At 36.0% G+C, this 21,110-nt stretch overlaps 1 protein-coding gene and 1 non-coding gene across 4 annotated transcripts in view; both read left to right on the forward strand.

Moving 5' to 3' along the window:
* LOC129043990 (uncharacterized) overlaps positions 1-14,219 on the forward strand; it is a 928,785-nt gene extending 914,566 nt beyond the window's left edge. For all 3 annotated transcript variants that reach the window (XR_010123468.1, XR_010123467.1, XR_010123469.1), the window contains exon 6: positions 14,197-14,219. This is a non-coding gene — a transcript (uncharacterized LOC129043990). The remainder of the gene's footprint in view (positions 1-14,196) is intronic.
* Position 14,220: 1 nt separating this feature from the next.
* Positions 14,221-21,110, forward strand: part of LINGO2 (leucine rich repeat and Ig domain containing 2) — a 355,117-nt gene continuing 348,227 nt past the window's right edge. Inside the window, exon 1 of the mRNA XM_063650473.1 lies at positions 14,221-14,355. The gene's annotated coding sequence lies outside the window, so the exon portion shown is untranslated. The remainder of the gene's footprint in view (positions 14,356-21,110) is intronic.

The raw sequence follows: 21,110 nt of genomic DNA on the forward strand, positions 1-21,110 counted from the left end.
AAAAAAGAAAACATCTAAAACATCTAGCTAAAGAACATAGATACTTGACTAATAACCAATAAATGGTTAGCTAATTTCAGAAGAAGCCTTAGTTGTTGTGGGAAGTCAGGGACCCCAAACGGAGGGACCGGCTGAAGCCATGGCAGAAGAACATAAATTGTGAAGATTTCATGGACATTTATTAGTTCCACAAATTAATACTTTTATAATTTCTTATGCCTGTCTTTACTGTAATCTGTGAACATAAATTGTGAAGATTTCATGGATACTTATCACTTCCCCAATCCAATACCCTTGTGATTTCCTATGCCTGTCTTTACTTTAATCTCTTAATCCCATCATCTTCGTAAGCTAAGGGGGATGTATGTTGCCTCAGGACCTTGTGATGATTGCATTAACTGCACAAATTGTAGAGCATATGTGTTTGAACAATATGAAATCTGGGCACCTTGAAAAAAGAACGGGATAACAGCAATGTTCAGGGAACGAGAGAGATAACCTTAAACTCTGACTGCCAGTGAGCCAGGCGGAACAGAGCCATATTTCTCTTCTTTCAAAAGCAAATGGGAGAAATATCGCTGAATTCTTTATCTCAGCAAGGAACATCCCTGAGAAAGAGAATGCATCCCTGAGGGTAGGCCTCTAAAATGGCCGCTTTGGGGGCAGCCATCTTTTATGGTTGAAGCTGTAGGGATGTAATAAGCCCCAGTCTCCAGTAGTGCTCCCAGGTTTATTAGGATGAGGAAATTCCTGCCTAATAAATTTTGGTCAGACCGGTTGTCTGCTCTCAAACCCTGTCTCCTGATAAGATGCTATCAATGACAATGCGTGCCCAAAACTTCATTAGCAATTTTAATTTCGCCCCGGTCCTGTGGTCCTGTGATCTCGCCCTGCCTCCATTTGCCTTGTGATATTCTATTACCTTGTGAAGCACGTGATCTCTGTGACCCACGCCCTATTCGTACACTCCCTCCCCTTTTGAAAATCACTAATAAAAACTTGCTGGTTTTACGGCTCGGGGGGCATCACGGAACCTGCTGACATGTGATGTCTCCCCCGGACATCCAGCTTTAAAATTTTTCTCTTTTATACTCTGTCCCTTTATTTCTCAGACTGGCTGACACTTAGAGAAAATAGAAAAGAATCTACGTGAAATATTGGGGGTGAATTTCGCCCGATATCTGGCTGAATTTCCCCCAACATTAGTATTATTGAACTTTATTAAAAATTGCTTGAGCATTTTATCAGCATTAAAATTTCTTCTTAAAAGAATGATGTGAGTTTCTCTGCTCAAAAAAGTTTTGTTCCCGATCAGATTTGGGACAATGTTTCTTTAAAAATTACTACAGATAGAAGAGATTTAACTTTAAAGAAATTTTCAAATTAAACTTCATACTTATATCCCATTTATTTATTTAAATCAGCTTTATTTACCTATAATTGATGTATAATAAAGTGCGCATACTTTATTATGTGCACTTTATTATAAAAGTGTACACTTTATTATAAAAGTGTACACTTTTATGTTTCGACACATGAATATACCCATGAAACCATCACTGCAGTTAAAATAATGAACATATCCATCACCCTCACAAGTTTTCTTGTGTCTTTTAAGTTTTTCCTTCCTGCTTCCTCTCTGAGTCCTCAGGCGCAGAACTGCTATGATTAGAGAATGGCTTTCTGTAATCATAATTAATTTGAATTTTTATTTTCTAGTGTTTTATATAAATGGAGTTGAAAAGTATACATTCTTTTTGGAGGACTGCAGGAGGATCTGGCTTCTTTCATGCAGCATAATTATTTTGTGATTCATTGATGTATTGCATGCGCCATTAGTTCATTCCTTTTTATTGCGCAGTATAATTCTGTTCCCTGGATATAACATTATTTGTTTACCCACTCACCTGTTGGTGGATGTTTGAGTAGTTTTCAGGTTTTGGAAAAATGCCAAAAAAGTTTCTAGGAACAACTGTGTACAAGTGTTTGTATGTCATATGTTCCATTTCCTGTGAGTAAATACCTAGAATTTGAATGGCTGGATTATATAGTTGTTGTGTATCTTTAACATTTTAAGCTGGATTATATAGTTGTGTATCTTTAACATTTTAAGAAACATCAAACTACTCTCCAAAATGGTTGTGTCATATTACACTCCTACCAGCACTGTATAAAAGTTTAGCTTCCTCCACACCCTTGCTAACACTTGGTAAGGTAAGCCTTTTTAATCTTATTTAATCTAATAGCTGTGTGGTAATATCTCGTGGTGGTTTTTATTTGCTTTTCCCTAAGAACTAATCACATTGAGCATCATTTCATGTGCTGATGTGCCATCCATGTAGCTTCTTTGGTGAAGCGTGAATTCAACTCTTTTATCTTTTTTTAAAAAATTGGTTTGTTTTTATATCATTAAGTTTTGAGAGTTCTTTAGGTATTTTATACATGAGTTTTTTATGTAACTTGCATATATTTTCTCCTGGTTTGTGGCTTTTCTTTTCCTTTTCTTAAAATTGGTTTTCACAATGCAAAACGTTTTAAATTGTAATTAAATCAAATTTATCAATTTTTACTGGATTTTTTTGGTGTAGTATCTAAGAAATCTTCACTTAACTCAAAGACATAAAGCTTTTCTTCTTTGTTTTCTTCAAAAGATGTTCTAGTTTGAGGTCTATGATGTGTATTGAATATACCTGCTTTCCCAAAATTCGTATGTTGAAAATTTCCAATGTGATAGTATTACAAGATGTGGCCTTTGGGAGGTAATTAAGTCATAAATGCTCTACCCTCATGAGTCGGATTAGTGCCTTATAAAAGAGGCTTAAGGGAGCTTGTTTACCCCTTTCATCATGTGAGGTTGCAACAAGAAGGCTCCATCTGTAAATCTGCTCATTCCTTGATCTTGGGCTTCCCAACATCCAGCATTATAAATGACAATTTCTGTTGTTTATAAATTACTCAGTCTAAGGTATTTTGTTATAGTAGCCTGAATGGACTCAGGCAGTCTATGGTCTTTAATTTTTCTATATCACATAGTGTGAGGTAGGAATTAAAATTATTTTGCTTCTTTTTATTTTTTATGTTACCAATTGTTCCAGCTCCATTGGTTGAAGTGACTGTCCTTTCTCCACTGAATTATCTTTGTATGTTTGTTGAAAATCAGTTGTCCAACTACACGTGGGTCTATTTCTGATCTCTGTTTTGTTCCATTCATCTAGTTGTCTGTTTTGACACAAAACCGTACTTGAAAATTTGATAAATGTCATTTTATAAAAAGTCTTGAAATAAGGTATTATTAATTGTATGAATTTTTTTCTTAACTTTCAAGGTCTTGGGGAGCTATTCTAGGTTCTTTGTATTTGCAAATAAATTTTAGAATCAGGTTAGGCACGGTGGCTCATGCCTGTAATCCCAGCACTTTCGGAGGCTACAGGTGGATCACTTGAGGTCAGGAGTTCAAGATCAGCCTGGCCAACATGGTGAAACCCCCTCTCTACTAAAAACAAAAAAATTAGTCAGGCATGGTGGCGCATGCCTGTAGTCCTAGCTACTAGAGAGGCTGAGGCAGGAGAATCGCTTGAACCTGGGAGGTGGGGTTTGCAATGAGCTAGAATCACAACACCACGTTCCAGCCTGGGTGACAGAGCAAAGCTCCATCTCAAGAAGAAAAAAAAAATTAGAATCCGTATGTAATTTCTTTAAAAAATTCTGTTGGGATTGTGATTAGTCAGTTTGGGGTAAATTGACATCAACAATAATAGGTTTTCTAACCCATGAACGTGGCGTATCTGTACATTCATTTGGTCTTTAATTTCTCTCAGCAATGTTTTATAGCTTTCGGTGTACAGATCTTGTATGTACGTTGTGAAAGACTCATCCCCATGTATTTCATTTAATTTTATATTATTGGGAATTTTTTTGTGTAAATTTCAATGTCTAATGTTTTGTTGCTAGACTATAAAAATACAATTGGTTTTTGTATGTAATTTTTATATTCTGTAGCCTTACTAAATCCACGTATTAATCAGTTCTAGTAGTTTTGTATAGATTCCAATAGATTTTTACTTAGACAATCATCTGCAAATAAAGGCAGTTTTAACATTTTTCTTTCTAGTTTGGATGCCTTTTATTTCTTGCCATACTGAACTGGATAGAACCTCCACTACAGTGTTGAACAGAAGTTATGGGAGCTGACATCCTTGCCTTTTCCTGGTCTTAATAAGAAAGCATTCAGACTTTCATCATTAAGTATAATATTAGCTCCAGGTTTTTGCAGATATCCTTCATCAGGCTGAAGAAATTTCTTTCTAGTCCCAGTTTGTTTAAAGTTTTTATGAGGAATTGATGTTGAATTTTGTCAAATGCTTTTTGTATGTCAATTGAGATGATCATATGGTTTTTATTTTTTAGTTTATTAGTATGGTTAATATGGTTACATCAACTGCTTTTGTATGAAGCAAATCTCTTTTAATTTAATGTATCTTTATTGTAAAGTTGCTCTGGCTATTCCATTATATCTGCAAGTCATTTGCCAAATTCTTCCTAGAACATTGATAAGTAATAGAATTAAGGTATTTTCTAAAATAACTGATAAAGACTTTACATCTTATTGCTAACTTTACTAGAGGCATTATAACCTCAGCTACAGTTTATTTATTCAAATTTTGTTTTTCATGCTTTATTTGTTGTTATTCTCTTTGACATACTCCATGCTACTTTGAGTTAGTCTCTGAGCTGGGTGCCAGTAGGTTTTCTATTAATTTGAATTGTTTGGTAAAGTTTCTAATATAGTTAAACATAGATCTAAACAAATACCTAAAAGTAAACTTCCAAGAGAAATGAAAACATATATCCACAAAAAGACTTATACAAGTGTGTGTACTATATAATTCCATTTATATAAAGCTCAAGAACAGGTGAAACAAATCTTTTAAAACCAGAATACTAATTGCCTGTGAGAGGTGTGTATTGACAGGAAGTGATATGAGGAAGCTTTCTGGGTTGCAGAAATATTCTATATCCTGATTAAAGTGTTGGTTTCAGGGATATAGTGATTTCTTAAAACTGATCTGAGCGTATACATAAAATCTTATGTTTCACTCTCTGTAAATTGTACAACATTTAATTACATATATACATATAATGTATACATTTATAAATCAGTTTATGTGTATATAATGTAATTATACAAATTATACATATATGTAGCTATTTAATTCTATGCCAGGTGAAGTATATTTTTAGAATTATATATTATATATATATATAAATTTTAAATTTTTTAATTATTTAAAATTTTCAAAGAACAAATTTCTGTATCAGTAAGGATTTTTTGTTATAAATATTGGAAAATGACTCTGGCTGTCATAAGCAGAAAAAGAATTCATCAGAAGGAGATTCATATCTCACAAAACAGGCATATGGACAGGGATAAAGAAGCTTGTGCACCTATATCATATTGCAGGAAAACCCAGTGCTTTAGCTATCATTGTTATGCGTCTATCCTTAAAAATGTATGTAAAATGTAAATATATATGTACACATACACACACATACACAGGTGACCCTTAAACAACACAGGTTTGAACTGCTTGTGTCCGCTTATATGTGGATTTTTGTCAGTAAAAGTTGTACCCAGTGTGTTGGTTCTCCTGCCTCCCTTTCTATCTCCTTTACCTCTTCCTCCTCTGCCACCCCTGAGACGGCAAGACCAACCCTTTCCCTTCCTCCTCCGTAGCCTACTCAACATGAAGACAATGAAGATGAAGACCTTTATGATAACCCACTTCCACTTAATAAAGAGTATATTTTTCTTCCTCATGGTTTACTTAATAACATTTTCTTTTCTTTAGCTTAATTTATTGTAAGATTACAGTATTTAATAAATAGAGCACACAAAACACCTGTTAATCTACTGTTATGTTACAGTAAGGCTTCTGGTCAAGAGTAGGCTGCTAGTAGTTAAGTTTTGGGGGAGTCAAATATTGTACACAAATTTTCAGCTGCATGAGGGTGTTGGTGCTCCTAATCCACATGTTGTTCAAGGGTTAATTTTATATATAACTACAGTTTAAAAAATCTTTGTGTCACTCCCTCAAGCTTTCATATTTAGGTCATGTTAGTTGAGTTAGGTCACATCCAAGCCCCTTTCATTCCCAGGCTGCAGTAGAAAGAAGGCCTTTCCTTCCCTTCAAGATTATCCTCAGCAACAACTTCCTAATAAAAATCAGAGAATTAATAGAAAGAGGAGCATGTTGGTTTATGGAAAGCCAAAATGAAAACAAAAACAAATAATATCATATTCATACGCATGTACACACAAGCTGTCCATGACATTGTCTCTCTTGTATTTTGTCTCTATATACCTGATATTGGGATAAAGTGGAATATAGTGTTTAGGGGAAGAAACTATTAGAAATAGAGAAAGAAATGGGTTGATCTGGCTTTATTCTTGATGTGGGAAATCAAAAGCAAATTGATAGGACAAATGACCTACAGAGCATTTATTGTGCTAGAAAGCGTAGGACCTATGCAATTAGCAAGTCACAAGTTTAAATCTTAATTCTCCTTTATAGCTTTTTGACCTTAAGCAAGCTACTTATCTTTTCTGACCTCATGCTTTTCAATTGCAAAATGGAAGTAGTACCTGTCTCCCAGGTTTTTTATGAAGATTAAATGAGAACATGTATGTAAAGCATACAATGTGACACACTAATTCTTAATGGTTACTTGCCAAATACTTATTATTTTCCCATCTCTCTTCTTTAGAATATTGTGTTACTTTTGATTCATTCCTACTACCATCACCCTACTGAAAGGGGTTATTATATATATATATTATATATTTATTTATATTTTATATATATTTATTTATATTATATATATTATATATATATATATATTTTTTTTTTGAGACAGGTTCTCACTCAGTTGCCCAGGTTGGAGTACAGTGGTGTGATCAGGGCTCACTACAGCCTCAACTTCCTGGGTTCAGGTGATCCTCCCAACTCAGCCTCCTGAGTAGCTGGGACAACAGGCATGTGCCACCAGGCCTAGCTACTTTTTGTAGAGAGAGAGTTTCACCATGTTGCCCAGGCTGATCTCGAACTCCTGAGCTCAAGTAATCCACCTGCCTTGGCCTCCCAAAATGCTGGGATTAAAGGTGTGAGCTATTGCTCCCAGCCTAAAAGGGGTTGTATATCTTATATATGCTAACTACATCCCATCAGGAAATGGTATTGCTGTCAAACTAATGCAGTGGCACTGTTCTTGAGGGTGGTTATATAGAGAGATGATAGTTTCTTCTTCATGAAATGTAAGTCCTGATGAGATCACTTACCCTCCATCATTTCTTGTTTCCCATTTTAGGCACAGTCTGCCTTACACCAATTAAAACTTGATTCCATTAGTTTGTTTATATGGCTGCTTTATAGTGACACTGGTCTGTGTATTTACTGTGTTTTTGTATTAGCTGCTAGAAGTCTTTCCCTTCTACATTTAGTGCTCCTTTCAAGATATCTTATAAGGCAGGTCTGGTGGTAAGGAACTCCCTCTATATTTGCTTATCTGAAAATAATCTTATTTCTCCTTCACAGAGGAAGCTTAGTTTGGCTGGACATAGAATTCTTGGTTGAAGATTTTTTCTTTAAGAATGTTGAATATAGGCCCCCAATCTCTTCTGGCTTGTAGGATTTCAGCTGAGAGGTCCATGGTTAGCCTGATGGGGTCTCCTTTGCAGGTAACCTGCCTTTTCTTTCTAGCTGCCTTTAACGTTCTTTCTTTCATTTAGACCTTGGAAAATCTGACAATTATGTATTTTAGGGATGATCTTCTTGTGTAGAATTGAAAGGCCATTTCTCACTTTATGCAGTTCATGGAAGAATCATTTTCCCCCAAAATAGGCTATCTGAAACTCAAAGAGAAACAAATGTTTTACATTAAAAGTTGTCGAAAAATACTGAAAAAATTAAAAAATGGCTTTGTTCTAGAAGAGTTCTTAAACATGAGTGTGTCTAAGTGTAATCTAGGGAAGTGTCATCTTCAGAATCTCCAGTCTCACTCTAGACATGGTGATTTATTAATTCTGGGGCATTGCCCAAGAACCCACATTATCAACAACACTCTCATAATTTTGATGAGCTAATTCAGAAGTTGTTTTTTCCACACTAGAAAGGATTTCTAGGGAGAAGTTTCTGTCTGTTTTTTTTTTTTTTAACTTGTCATGAATTTTGCCAAAGGCAGTGGAAATGGGACCTATACTATATCTAGAGAGCAGTGGGTGGTGACTCCTCAATAGTTATAAAGGAGGATCTCAAATTGGTGGCCAAGGACCAAAACCAGTCCAAAAATGTGTTCTTTCTGGCAAAATGGTGTTTCAAATGTTGTTTGTAATATCCTTCAGCTAAGCTTACTTTCTCCAGCTCACCATTGGTGGCTCTCTGGCTCCTTGTCAAAGTCAGCCACACTATATTTACATTTAAGAGATACACTTGACTCTGAGGCATTCCAGTTTGTGAGCTTTGAGAATTTAAAAGATCTCTCTCTAAATCATAGAAAACTCAGAGTATATGAAGTATTTGGAAACTGCCTGATGATAATTATATTTTGTTTCTGAGATCTAAGTTGACCAGGCCAAGCCAAACCAATCAGGATCAATTTATGAATTATTTTCTACTCAAAGCTGACATGTTCTGACATGTTCAATGCAGGTTGGGCCTCTACTCTTCTTCCATAATTTGTTGGTTTACTTCTCTGTTCACACTACTAGACTACGAGCAATACTTGAACAGGAACTAAGTGTCTTGCCTTGTCCTCTGAGCCTAGCGTATTGCATAGAACGTAAAACATGTTTAAATATTTGTTGAAATGAAGAAAGTGAAAAGGAAAGGAAAGAAGATGGAAGGGAGGAAGAAAAAAGACAATGGAGGAAGGAAGAAAAGGTAGAAAGAAGAAAGGAGGCAGGAAGGGATAAAACACTCAGGAAAGGAAGGAAAAAAGGACAGAGGCAAGTTTCAACTGTGGAAAATGTGGGAATGTGACAAATTGATGCCTCATTTTAAGAAAATGAAAACAAGAATGTGGCCTATTTTAATTTGTAAAGTTTCTAGGTCATAATCAAATTCAGAATTAGGCATCTTTGAGCAAAGACATAAACAAAGAGAATTGTGCTTGAGTATCAGGCACTGCATTCTCAGTGATTGATAGCATTACCTTAGATCTTGCTTTGTGTCACTTGAAGGGCTTCCTGCTGGGTTCTGAAATGAAAATGATATCAAATGAGTATTTTGCAAGATTATTTCGAGCTTGTGATTACTAATAATGTAGCTACACATACAAAATGGTCATTAGCAAAACATTGATGTGCTATTCATACTTTAATCTAATCAGGGGTTTTGTCATAGTCTATCAACAAAGTCTTCTCTTTGTGTCTTTTTTTTTTTCCATTAGAAAAATGAGAGAGAGAAAGGTCATTTGTTGCTTTCAAAATTAAATTCATTTAAAACTGTGTATCTCAAAGTCCTGTTATTTTGTTTGTTGGCTTTGGTATCTTCTTTATGAAATAAAACCTGCCAGAAACACCATTTAAAAAAAAAATCAAGTGAATTGGAAATCTATAAAGTTGTTTGGACACCATGCTGAGTAAGCTGGGTAAGAAAGTGGTGTATTGGAAAGACAGGAGTATCATGGGTTTAAATGCTTATCCAGAACCGATTGAGATCTGAGTAGCCTCTAATATGTCACTTTACTTCCCTGGGACTAAGCTTTTCATCTATAAATTGAGTGAATCTTTCAAATTCAATCTCTAGGAACTTATTATTAATTGAGTTAATACAGTACAGCACTATCAATTAACTGCATTGAAATCACAGCTCCATTTTTCAAAGGCTCTATATCCTTGGGTGAGTAACTTAAACTTTCTGATTCTTATTTTAATCACCATAAAGTGAGCATTATTATAGTATAAACTTCTCATAGTTTGGGAGACAATTAAAAAGAAACTACATATAAAATAGATAGCAACAACATTTACAAGTATTAGTGGTAGTTGTTAATGACCTCTGCCTACTGAGAAATAATTTTTGACCTTTTCATCAGACTAAATGAATAAAAAAAAATTTAGAAGCAATAATTTTGTGAATAAAAAATGGCCAAACCTACCCTTTCCCTAAAATTACTGACAGAAAAGGCTAAATTTGAGATTTTTAAGGTAGAAAGCCTCATAACTTTATTTATAATCTCTGTGTTTTTACATTCTTGATTATTATATTCTGTGTGTTAGTGTGGGAAAATGAGTGACTTAGACATAAAGCTTCCAAAATATACCAAGATCAAGCAATCATTTAACAAATGCATTGAACTCACTGAATGCTGAGTACTCTTCTAGTTCTGTTGGCCACCTAGAGGTCTATGCAACATGTCTCCATGGGGAAGATGAAGCTGAGATAATGTATAAAAAACAACTTGTCAACAAGTGCAAATCAATAGCCTATAAAATGAGTGCCTAAGTGCTAAGGGGATCCTTTGGAAAGCTTTCTTCAAAGCAATAAGGTAAACTAAAAGGGTAGTAGTGTTGTGTATAAGGAAAGACAAAGAATACCAAAATTCAATACAGAGCACTTAGGGCCAGACCAGCAAACAGGAAAACAGGGTTTGTACATGTTAGAATTTCTTCTCCTTTGTTTTCCAAATGTTATTTTGGTCTTGTTTTGTTTTAAATTAATGTCCAACAGTGATTTATCAATCACTTCTGTATGCCATGCCCCTATCTGGAACCTCTTTGCACATTGTCAGAAATTCATTTTAGAACATTTAAGTCAACATTAATGAGGTGTAATTTACATACAAGAAAATAGATTCATTTTGATTTTTTTTTTTTTTTTGAGACAGAGTTTTGCTCTTATTGCCCAGGCTGGAGTGCAATGGTGCAATCTCGGCTCACCACAACCTCTGCCTCCCAGGTTCAAGCAATTCTCCTGCCTCAGCCTCCTGAGTAGCTGGGATTACAGGCATGCACCACTACTCCCGGCTAATTTTGTATTTTTTTTCTTTTTTTTTTTCTTTTGGTAGAGACAGGGTTTCACCATGTTGGGCAGGATGGTTTCAATCTCTTGACCTCGTGAGCCACCTGCCTCAGCCTCTCAAAGTGCTGGGATTACAGGTGTGAGCCACTGCACCCAGCCCAGAATTCATTTTTAAAAGAATAAGTTTCTCAAAAAAATGAAAGCATTAAAGAAAATATCTTGTTTTCATACTATGCATCCCAGTAATAGCAGAGTTTCAAAACATAAAATAATTAAATCCTTTGGAAATCTTATTGATTTTAGTAAAAAAAAAGTCACTTACTATCTAAGAGCATTTTAAATAATAATTATCCCTACCTTTTATTTTCATTGTATTCTCATTAATAACATATTTGGAGAGGGATAAGTGAAAAATTATTTGAAGCATATTTTTTCATAATGAAAGTTGGTGACAGGATACAGTTTCAAACCAATGTCATGGAATTGGTACTTCTTATGACCCCTCATAGACTTCTCTTCAAGGAGAATACATGCATTTAATTTTGTATCTCCTTTTAGAGAAAACAAATAGAATAATCATACAAAAATTGTGTAAAGCAACTTGTACAATAGCATCTTCCCCTACCCCCCACACACAAAAGTCTTTTAACTTGGATGTGATGCAGAGCACACAGGATTGTATTGTAATTCCTTACACAACAGTTGGAAAGCAGTGACTCTTGTGTTTGATGCCATAGATGTTATTGTACTATCAAAACCTAATTGGTTGGATTATCTGATTCATTTTAACTCAGCTACATGAGGTTGTGGAAGAAGACATAAGAGTGACACAAAGCTATCACATCCAATAACAACCTCACAGGCATTAGCTATGTGAATTGATCCTTCTATATTGTAGATTTTCCCTTGGCCTATAGTGCTCTACTCACTGACAAACCTCATGAATTTCCCAGCTCTGATCGCATAGCAGGTTGTTCATAAGGTAAGGCTAATCATCTTGATTGGATGTAATGTTGCTGCCTTTCTTGGTTACAAGAAAATGTTAAACGGAATAGAATTAGTGATAATCTTTTCATGAAGAGAACTTATGTCTTTTCGCTTTGTACCTGTAGCACCAAATCCCATGCCTCGCACAACAGAGGTACTCAAATAAAATTTGTGGAATGAATAAGAGGGCTAATAAATAAATAAATGAACAAAAGTCAATGGAAAATCATCACTGCTGAAAAGAAAATACACAAAACTTACCCGTTCTGAGGAGGGATCAATAGCATCATTTCTGTGTAATAAAATAAAGCCAGTTTATAAAGCAAGTAGTTATACTGACTTATTTTCACTTTTTTTATAATGAGTGGCAGAACCAAAGTATGAGAAGTGGTGCTAAGTCACAGATGGGTTCTTCCAAAGCAAGTAGCTTTCAAAAATTTCTCACTTCAAACCCAGTTTGGAAGCTTAGAAATTATGTTTATAAACTCTTCCCTGTCATCTGGTCCACTAGTTTACGGCTTCTTTTAATATCCTTCATGGCTGCCAAAAGACCAAAAAAGGTTTATCATTCATGAAAACAGGTTTGTTTTATAAAATAAGTGATATGATAATTTCCAGAAGATCTTCAAAGAAGATAGGAAGTAGAAAAAAATGTTGGCATGAATAAAAACAGTTTGCATCTAGAAGTTGACTAAGGTTATAGGTTAATAAGTACCACAACTTGGATCAACAAATACAAAAATTTTAGACGTGTGTGTGTTGAGGGGGTGTGGATATTTATGGGTATCTAATAGCATCAACATAACGCTCCTGCTTTGAATTGCAGTATGGTCATTTAGTGTCACATATACACCTCTTTGTTTAAGGAATTATTTTGAAGTGCTGCATTCTAGTGCAAGGCATGCGTTCAACTTGAACCATTTGTCATCTTAGCATTCTGGCTGAAATGGCATAATAGGATATCATACTGTTATGCCTTTTAACAAAGTCTCCACACTGACTTCTGGGAATCCATGAAGCTCTAATCACAGGTGCATGAGGATTTATTATTTTGTTGCTTTTTAAAATCAGTTTTTGCACCTGTGTCCATGAATCTTCAGAACGTAGTTATTCACAAGTCCCCCTACAGACTTAGAATAACCTCTAAGCCCTTTCTGTGCACTACTTAGAAAATAATAGTAATAAATTTGCTTCTGTATATGTATTACTAAATATGGTTGTTATAGTTATAAAAAATCTAATAGTTTTTAAGAGCTACCCTGGGAAGACCAGTGAGCATTTCTGTTCATTAGTATCATCCTAATCATCTATTGAAGTGTTGTTTATGTGTCAGGTAACAGTCCAATAAAGGTTACTGATTATATGTAGGTTTTCTCTGTATGAAGGAAAGTCAAACATGCTAATTAAGTTTAAATGCCATATTTATTCATGGACATAAACAACTGAATCATTAAATATGTGGTACATTGCCCCCAAATTAGCTGTCTAATTACTTTCTTGAGTCTGGTCATTTCTTTGTGTGCAGACTCTGGCTACGATGCATTTACATTGGTTACTCTCTTACAGTACTGTCTTACTGTCATACAGTCTGAATGTTGATATCAATAATGGTGGCTGCTGAATTTGCAACACCTTACATATGTCCCTCAAAGTTGTTTCTCACACATTATCCTAGAGAGGTGACCCAACATTTATACCAGGTATGTTGACATTGACTTGGAGCATCAGAAATCACAAAGGAAATTGTCCTTGATCCACAATCTTGTGGATTTTGCACTAACTGCTCATGGTTTTTGCCCTATTGCATCCCATTGCCCAGTTACCCTGAGAATATTATGGGTAAAGTAGAAAAATACTCTGAGTACCCCAACTGGTCACCTACCTGAAGAAGAGGCGGTACATACTATATAGCATGTGTGAGTTTTAATATCAGTAATGTTCATTAATAAACTGATGGCTTGAATAGATCAATAACAACATGCAGAAGAACATGCACTTGGCAAAAACACCTTTTGTAGCACATAAACTTCAGTCATCCAGTTTTAATGTTTATCAGCATCTTGAAAAGCATTTATAGTCCCTCACACACTCCTTTATGATTCCCTTATTGATTAAGTTGTGATGCCTCCTGGACCTAGGACACGGTTCACTATTTTTCAATTAAAATGGAGAAATATCTTGTTTGTTACAGGTTTGTTTCAAGCAGTTGGCTTGTGGGACTCTGAGAGTTGCTGCTGCCCATGACATGCGGGAATTATCATGATCAACTACCCAGCTTGGATTTCACCCAGTGGCCAAGAGCTTTGCGTGGGAGACGGCAAGGGTTGGATTTTTCAAAAGAGTAAACCAGGTAAGGTTCGAGGGAGACATCTGATCATTTATCACTTGCTCTAAGGGCTTTAGTGTGCTGCCAAAATATATGAATAATGTATAGCTTTTCTATTTGTTTTCTAAGTCCACAGAGCAGGTTGTTAAAGAATGGGGCTCCCTTGGATTTAGGAGAATGCATATAGTAATAATTGAGTCCCTTTACTCTCAAGAGGAGAAAGGAGCTATTTTAAGATACACATAATGCAGGCATATGAATACTGTAGAGGTCAGTACTATAAAGATTTCCTCTTTAAGCTACTATTCTGAACTCTAATGGCATAAACAGTTGTACTTTTGAAGGTGCATTAGAGGAAGTGTTGCCGTTAAGTATTTATATTTTACACAATATGGAAGTGAATATCAGTTCATGGCATATGATCTTATAAATATGCTTCAAAGTTACTCCAATTCAGAAGATTATACCATTGTTCTGTCTTTTATTTCTTTGAAAGTATTTATCATTCTAAATCTATTCACACATGACATACTGTATTATTTTGGCTCTGAGGATTTAAAATATTGCACTCTTATTCAAGTACTCTTTTATCTACTTTTTCTATTACATGCTGGAAACTCTTCCCAGCTATTAACCATATTTTGGTCAGATCTTCTTATCTCTCTCTTTAACTCGCTTCCTCCCCTACAATGTAAATTAAATATGTTATCAATAATTACCCGAAGAAACTACAAGCTATTATTGTCTTCTGACTCTAAGACCGTCGAAACTTTAACAGTTTCTTTGAATTTTATGCATTGCAAAGCAAGATTTTCTTTAAGTTCAAGTATAGAAACGGAAAAAAGTATGTAAAATTCCTTTATTTAGAAAGCAATGGATGGAGATTATTCTTTGTCACTAATGCTTGAGCACCTTAAGCTTTTTACAAATATAGCTTTCATACTTTCTGAAAATAAAGTAAATGGAACTCAGTCAGTAAATTATAGCCTGACATAATTATTTGGATATCAATAAAGACTTCTGAAGTGTTTGAAAACAATCTTTTAAAGTTTAATAAACATTAATTTTCAACTCCCTAATGACTTATTTGCATACAAGATGAAATCATGAGAGTATAAAACCCAAATAGCTACAAATTTAAAAATGTTTTGAAATAGTATAGATTACCAATCTCATGGCAGAAATGTTTATATGATGAACTGAGCTGGTGAATAATTTTTTTGTCTTGTTTAGTGGCAAAGTGGATTACTCACATTTAGAAGACTTCTGACAGTCTGTAAATGAAAGGGACATCAAAACACAGCATACATTAGTAGAAGAAAGTGCGACCGAGTTCTATGCTTCATAGCATTGGCATCTAACACGTAACTGTAGCGAAAATACTTTGGGATAGACTTCCATAGTCTTATACCTTTAAGTCTTAGAGTTAATCCTAATTATTTTTATTTCAGCATTTACCACAAAATTGGGTTACGTGTCAAAACCTCAGAGTTAGAAGGAAAAACTTAAAAAAAATTTTTTTTTTGGAGATGTTAACATTCCTTTCTTAGTACTACAACCAGCAGACAGAAAATCAGCAAGGATTTAGAAGAATTGAACAATACCATCAATCAACTGGATCTAGTTGACATTTATAGAACACTCCACCCAACAACAAAATATACATTCTTTTCAACTGCATAGGTAATATTTACCAAGATAAACTATATCCTGAGTCATTAAACAGACATTTACAATTTAAAAGAATTTGTGTGTTGATTGTGTATATCAAAGGGAATAAAGAAAAATAAGAAAAAATAAAATAAAAGAATTTGTGGCTGGGTACAGTGGCTTACACCTGTAATCTTAGGGCTTTGGGAGGTCAAGGTGAGGGGATCACTTGAGACAAGGAGTTTGAGATCAACCTGGACAACAAAGTGAGACCTCATCTCTATAAAATTTTTAAAAATTAGTTGAGAATGGTGGTGTGTGCTTGTAGTTCCAGCTACTTAGGAGGCTGAGGTGGGAGGACTGCTTGAGCCTAAGAGTTTGAGGGTACAGTGAGCTATGATAGCACCACTGCATTCCAGCCTGGGTGACAGAGTGAGATCCTGTCTATAAAAAAATAAATAAATAAAAATAATTTTTAAAAAATCAGGGCCAGCCGGGTGTGGTAGCTCAAGCCTGTAATCCCAGCACTTTGGAAGTCCAAGGCAGGCGGATCACAAGGTCAGGAGATCGAGACTATCCTGGCTAACATGGTGAAACCCCATCTCTACTAAAAATACAAAAAAAATTATCCAGGCGTGGTGGCAGGCACCTGTAGTCCCAGCTACTCAGGAGGCTGAGACAGGAGAATGGCATGAACCCGGGAGGCAGAGTTTGCAGTGAGCCGAGATCGTGCCACTGCACTCCAGCCTGGGCGACAGAGCACAATTCCATCTCAAAAAGAAAAAAAAAAATATCAGGGCCAGGCGTTGTGGCTCATGCCTGTAATCCTAGCACTTTGGGAGGCCTAGGCAGGTGGATCACCTGAGATCAGGAGTTCGAGACAAGCCTGACCAACATGGCGAAACCCCATCTCTACTAAAAAATACAAAAATTAGCTGTGCATGGTAGCAGGCACCTGTAATCCCAGCTACTCAGTAGGCTGAGGCAGGAGAATCGCTTGAACCCAGGAGGTGGAGGTTGCAGTGAGCCGAGATCGCACCATTGCACGCCACCCTGGGTGACAGAGCAAGACTCCTTCTCAAAAATAAAATTAAAAAATAAAGATAAAATAATTGACATTATACAAAATATGTTCTTGGACCATAATGGAATTACACTAGAAATCAATAACAGAAAGATACCGGGAAAATCCTCAGACTGTTGGAAATAAAATAATTCACTTAATTCATAAAATACCCATGTGAGGTGGATCTTATTGTTATCCTCACGTTAGAGATGAGAAAGTGAGGCAGAGAGAAACTGAGAAACTTGCCCAAGTTCACTTGGCTAATAAGAGCTGGAGTCAGAAATTGGACTCAGGCAGGCTGGCACCTGGTCACACTCTGCTGTCCCTTTGATACACGTTGGAGCCTAACTTATCCAAACAAGTGCTTCCACAGATCAAATGATGCAGATAACTCACTTGGCTTCATTCAGGATAACTCAGGATACTTTTACTAGTTATGAAATTCTAGGTTGACAGGTCTTTCTTCCCCCTATAAGCACTGTAAAGATGGTTTTCCATTGTCTTCTACCTTGGTTGTTTCTGATCATTATTCTCCTATATGCAATGTGTCTTTTTTCTTTGGCTGCTTTATCTCTGGTTTTTAGCAATTTGCTGATGACTTGCCTAATGGTAATTTTCTTTAAATTTATCCTGTTTGGAATTTGCCAAGTTTCTTGGGTCTACAAGTTGAATCACTTTTTCTCAAATTTGGAAATTCTGCCATCATTTTCCTCAAGTAAATATTCTGCCACATTCTGATATTCGAATTACATGTCAGATATTGTCCCACAATTATTGAGCCTCTGTTCGTTAAAAAATGTATTTTTACTCTATTTGCTTCAGCTCGAATGATTTCTTTTCATCTGGCTTCAAATTCATTCATCCTTTCTCCTGCAGTTAAGCCTATAAAATTTGTAAAATCATTTCAGATATCTATTATTCCATTCTAGAAGATCCATTTGGTTCTTTTAAAAAAATCTCTTGACAGCTATTAGACTATAACTTCCATACGGGCAGAGCATTTTATCCATTTTGTTCATTGCATTATCCCTGTTCCCTAGAACTGGCATAATATCTGTTCACAGACAAACAAGTGACGCCATCTCCCTGGCTGTGAGTGATGGGCTAAGGAACACGTGGATGTAGTAATGATTTGGGAACAAATGAGAGCAGCCCAGCTCTTTTTCTGTTCACTTCAATGCCTGATGATCGCAAAGTCCACCAATCCTTCTCTTCCTGAAAATCTGTATTTTGGATGATGCCGATTGCCTTAGTTTGGGTTCCAAAGAAGCAGACCCTGGGAACCCCAACACTAAGATTCAAGTGCAAATAGATTAGATTGTTTTGGAAAGGATGCCAGGAAATATCTATAGGTAAGGTGGGAACTGAGACAGGGTAAGAAGGGCAGCTGATAAAGGATGTATTATCAAAAGTGTCATTAAGTGGACAACTGGAGCCTAATCCCAGTGGACAATTCTGAGAGTCAGTGCAGGGTTTTTCCTCACAAGAGGCAAGGGAGCTGCAGCTTATATACACCATTCTCATCAGTCATTTGTTGAGGGCTGCTGGGGTTGGGGTGGGAGAGTTAATTCTCCCATGCTTTTGAAACCGACCCAATAGTCCCATGGATAGTTTTTAAGATACACATAGAAATTGACCCTTCTGATCTTAAAGCTTGAAACTGACATTTGTCTTCTCTGAGTTCCTTCCTCAGTAAATGACGTTCAGGCCTCTGAAAAAAAATGAAGTATCAAAGAACTGAAACTCACTAAATACCCACATCCAGACAATGAGATGCCAGGCCCTTCACTCCTCATGATTGGTTCCTTGCCCCTCCCCAGTTCCTGTTTTCTCACACATTGTTACATTCCTTCCCTGCTATATAAACATCTAGTTTTAGCCAATCAGGGACATGGATTTCAGACTGAGCTCCCATCTCCTCGGCTGTAGCACCCAATTAAAGCCTTCTTCCTTGGCGATATTGTTGTGTCAGTGATTGGCTTTCTGTGCAGCGAGCAGCAGGACCTAGACTGAGTCCCCTGGTGTTTCTGTAACACTTTTAGTCTGCCATATTAGCATTGCTGGAGAGAGCAGGAGCCAGAGAATGACTCAGGCAGTCCAAATTCTTGCCGAGTGCACTGCAGTGGTGAGGCGTAAGTTGATTTGGGTAGGGCACTTTCGTCAGGTGCTCCACTGATTTGTCCTGAAAACAAGTAACCAGTAAGACCAATACTTAATACAGCGCTAGGCCCACATACATATTAGCCTAGAATAGTAGCTAAATCACAGATTTGGGAGTCAACTCAATTTGGGTTCAGTTGTCATATCTTCTATCGATCTGCTTTGTGACCCTAACAACATTACTTAACTTCTCTGAGCTTTGGTTCCCTCACTTAGAAAAAGATGTAATGCAGAAGAATGATGGAGAGTCAATAGCAGAGTGCCTGGCACCAGGGCAACACTAGAAAGGAAGACATGTACATGGCTTCCTGGCATCCCTTCTCCTGGCTGTGAGCCAAAGCAATACATGATAGAATTTCAGGCATCAGTGAGCCAGGAGGAATTTGTATGAAGGGCATGACGAAAGGAGAAGACAATTTTCTGGCATTCCTGAATTACAATGTGGAGGGAATACCTCTTTGCCCTGCTTCCTGGTTTCTAGCCTGAGTGCCCAGGAGTGTGGGGTACTATTTCCAGAAAGGGAGAGACTGGAGAGAGAAGATGCTTCAGTGCAAGAGTAGCTAATTAAGCAATTTAAATATTGCGATATTTAGTCCATTACAGGTCAAAACTCTGAATATTGCCCTAGATTTTGATAACACATTAGCTCAAATTGAGTATAGAAAGAACAACTTTTTAAAAGAGAGATAAAATTAAGTCTGTTTTGAAGGTAAATAATCATAAGATAATGCAATTAATAATTATCTTGTCACAAAGGAAGAGCTCCCCTGTTTGTGAGATATGCGCTTTCTTTCTTTGGAATACTTTATCTTTCTGAACTGTATAAGTCATAAGTATGGGGAAAATGGACAAATAATTTTGATCCAAGTGTTATAACGCAAAACTTCTCCTCACATAGCCCTTCAAAGTGAATCCTGCTAATCAAGATGTACAGAGATAGTCCATTCCACTTTTCTGTATACAAATATATGATTTAGAAGTGTCCTCTGGAATATAAAAGATGTGACAGCGAATTAATATGTTTTCACAGTTAAAGGTTAAGTGTTCTAAAATGAACAGAAAATTTATGTATTATAGTTTTATAGTTTACATTAATTTTAAATTTATTTTTGTTCTCTGTTGTATGAATGGCAGTCACATTATTTTATGGTGATGTATATTAGCTTGTCCATAAGGTAGAGTGTCAAGATGTCCTAATTCTGTTTCTCAGAAGTTTATAACAAAGCTATAAAAATTTGTACTGTTCCTAAGCTTGGAAGCAATTTTTCTTTCTTAAAGCATTTTTTAAAGTAAAGATTTGCCAAGCTTAGGATTACATTACTATAGGCTCATACATAGAAGCAACATTAAGCTATAAAGACAGGATATAAAAGATGAGATCTCTGAAAACATTCCTGATAATGGTATACCCCATTAATGGGCTATGCCTTCCCCAAGGCGATTCATGAAAAATACTTAAATAGCACCTGTGTATGCAATACATCCCTTGCTCTCTGCAGAGAGCAGTGGGCATTCTCACCTATGTAACTCTTCACATTCTTAGATCTTCTGAAATAAAATCTTGTGAATTTAGTGAGGCAGCTGATTCCCTCATGAAAAATCTCATGTGACTCTTAAATACTTTCTGGCTGCATATTTGTTTGCCCTCTAAACACTTTTTAAAAGCCTAACACATGTAAAACAGCATGTGGCCAGAAACAAATTAGCAGCCTCCCTGCCCTGTCCTCAAGTAGTTCACGCCTACCGAAGAAAAAACAACAACAAAATAACAAGCCATATAAACAGAGATATGAACAGCTCGTTTCAGGACAAATGAACTGAGCGCTTTAATGACATATTCCAAGCAAAATTACCCAGAAATTAACATGAAGGACTGTTAAAACTGTTAGAAATATTAAAAAGC

The sequence above is a fragment of the Pongo pygmaeus genome, chromosome 13, assembly GCF_028885625.2.
Source record: "Pongo pygmaeus isolate AG05252 chromosome 13, NHGRI_mPonPyg2-v2.0_pri, whole genome shotgun sequence".
NCBI lineage: Eukaryota > Metazoa > Chordata > Mammalia > Primates > Hominidae > Pongo > Pongo pygmaeus.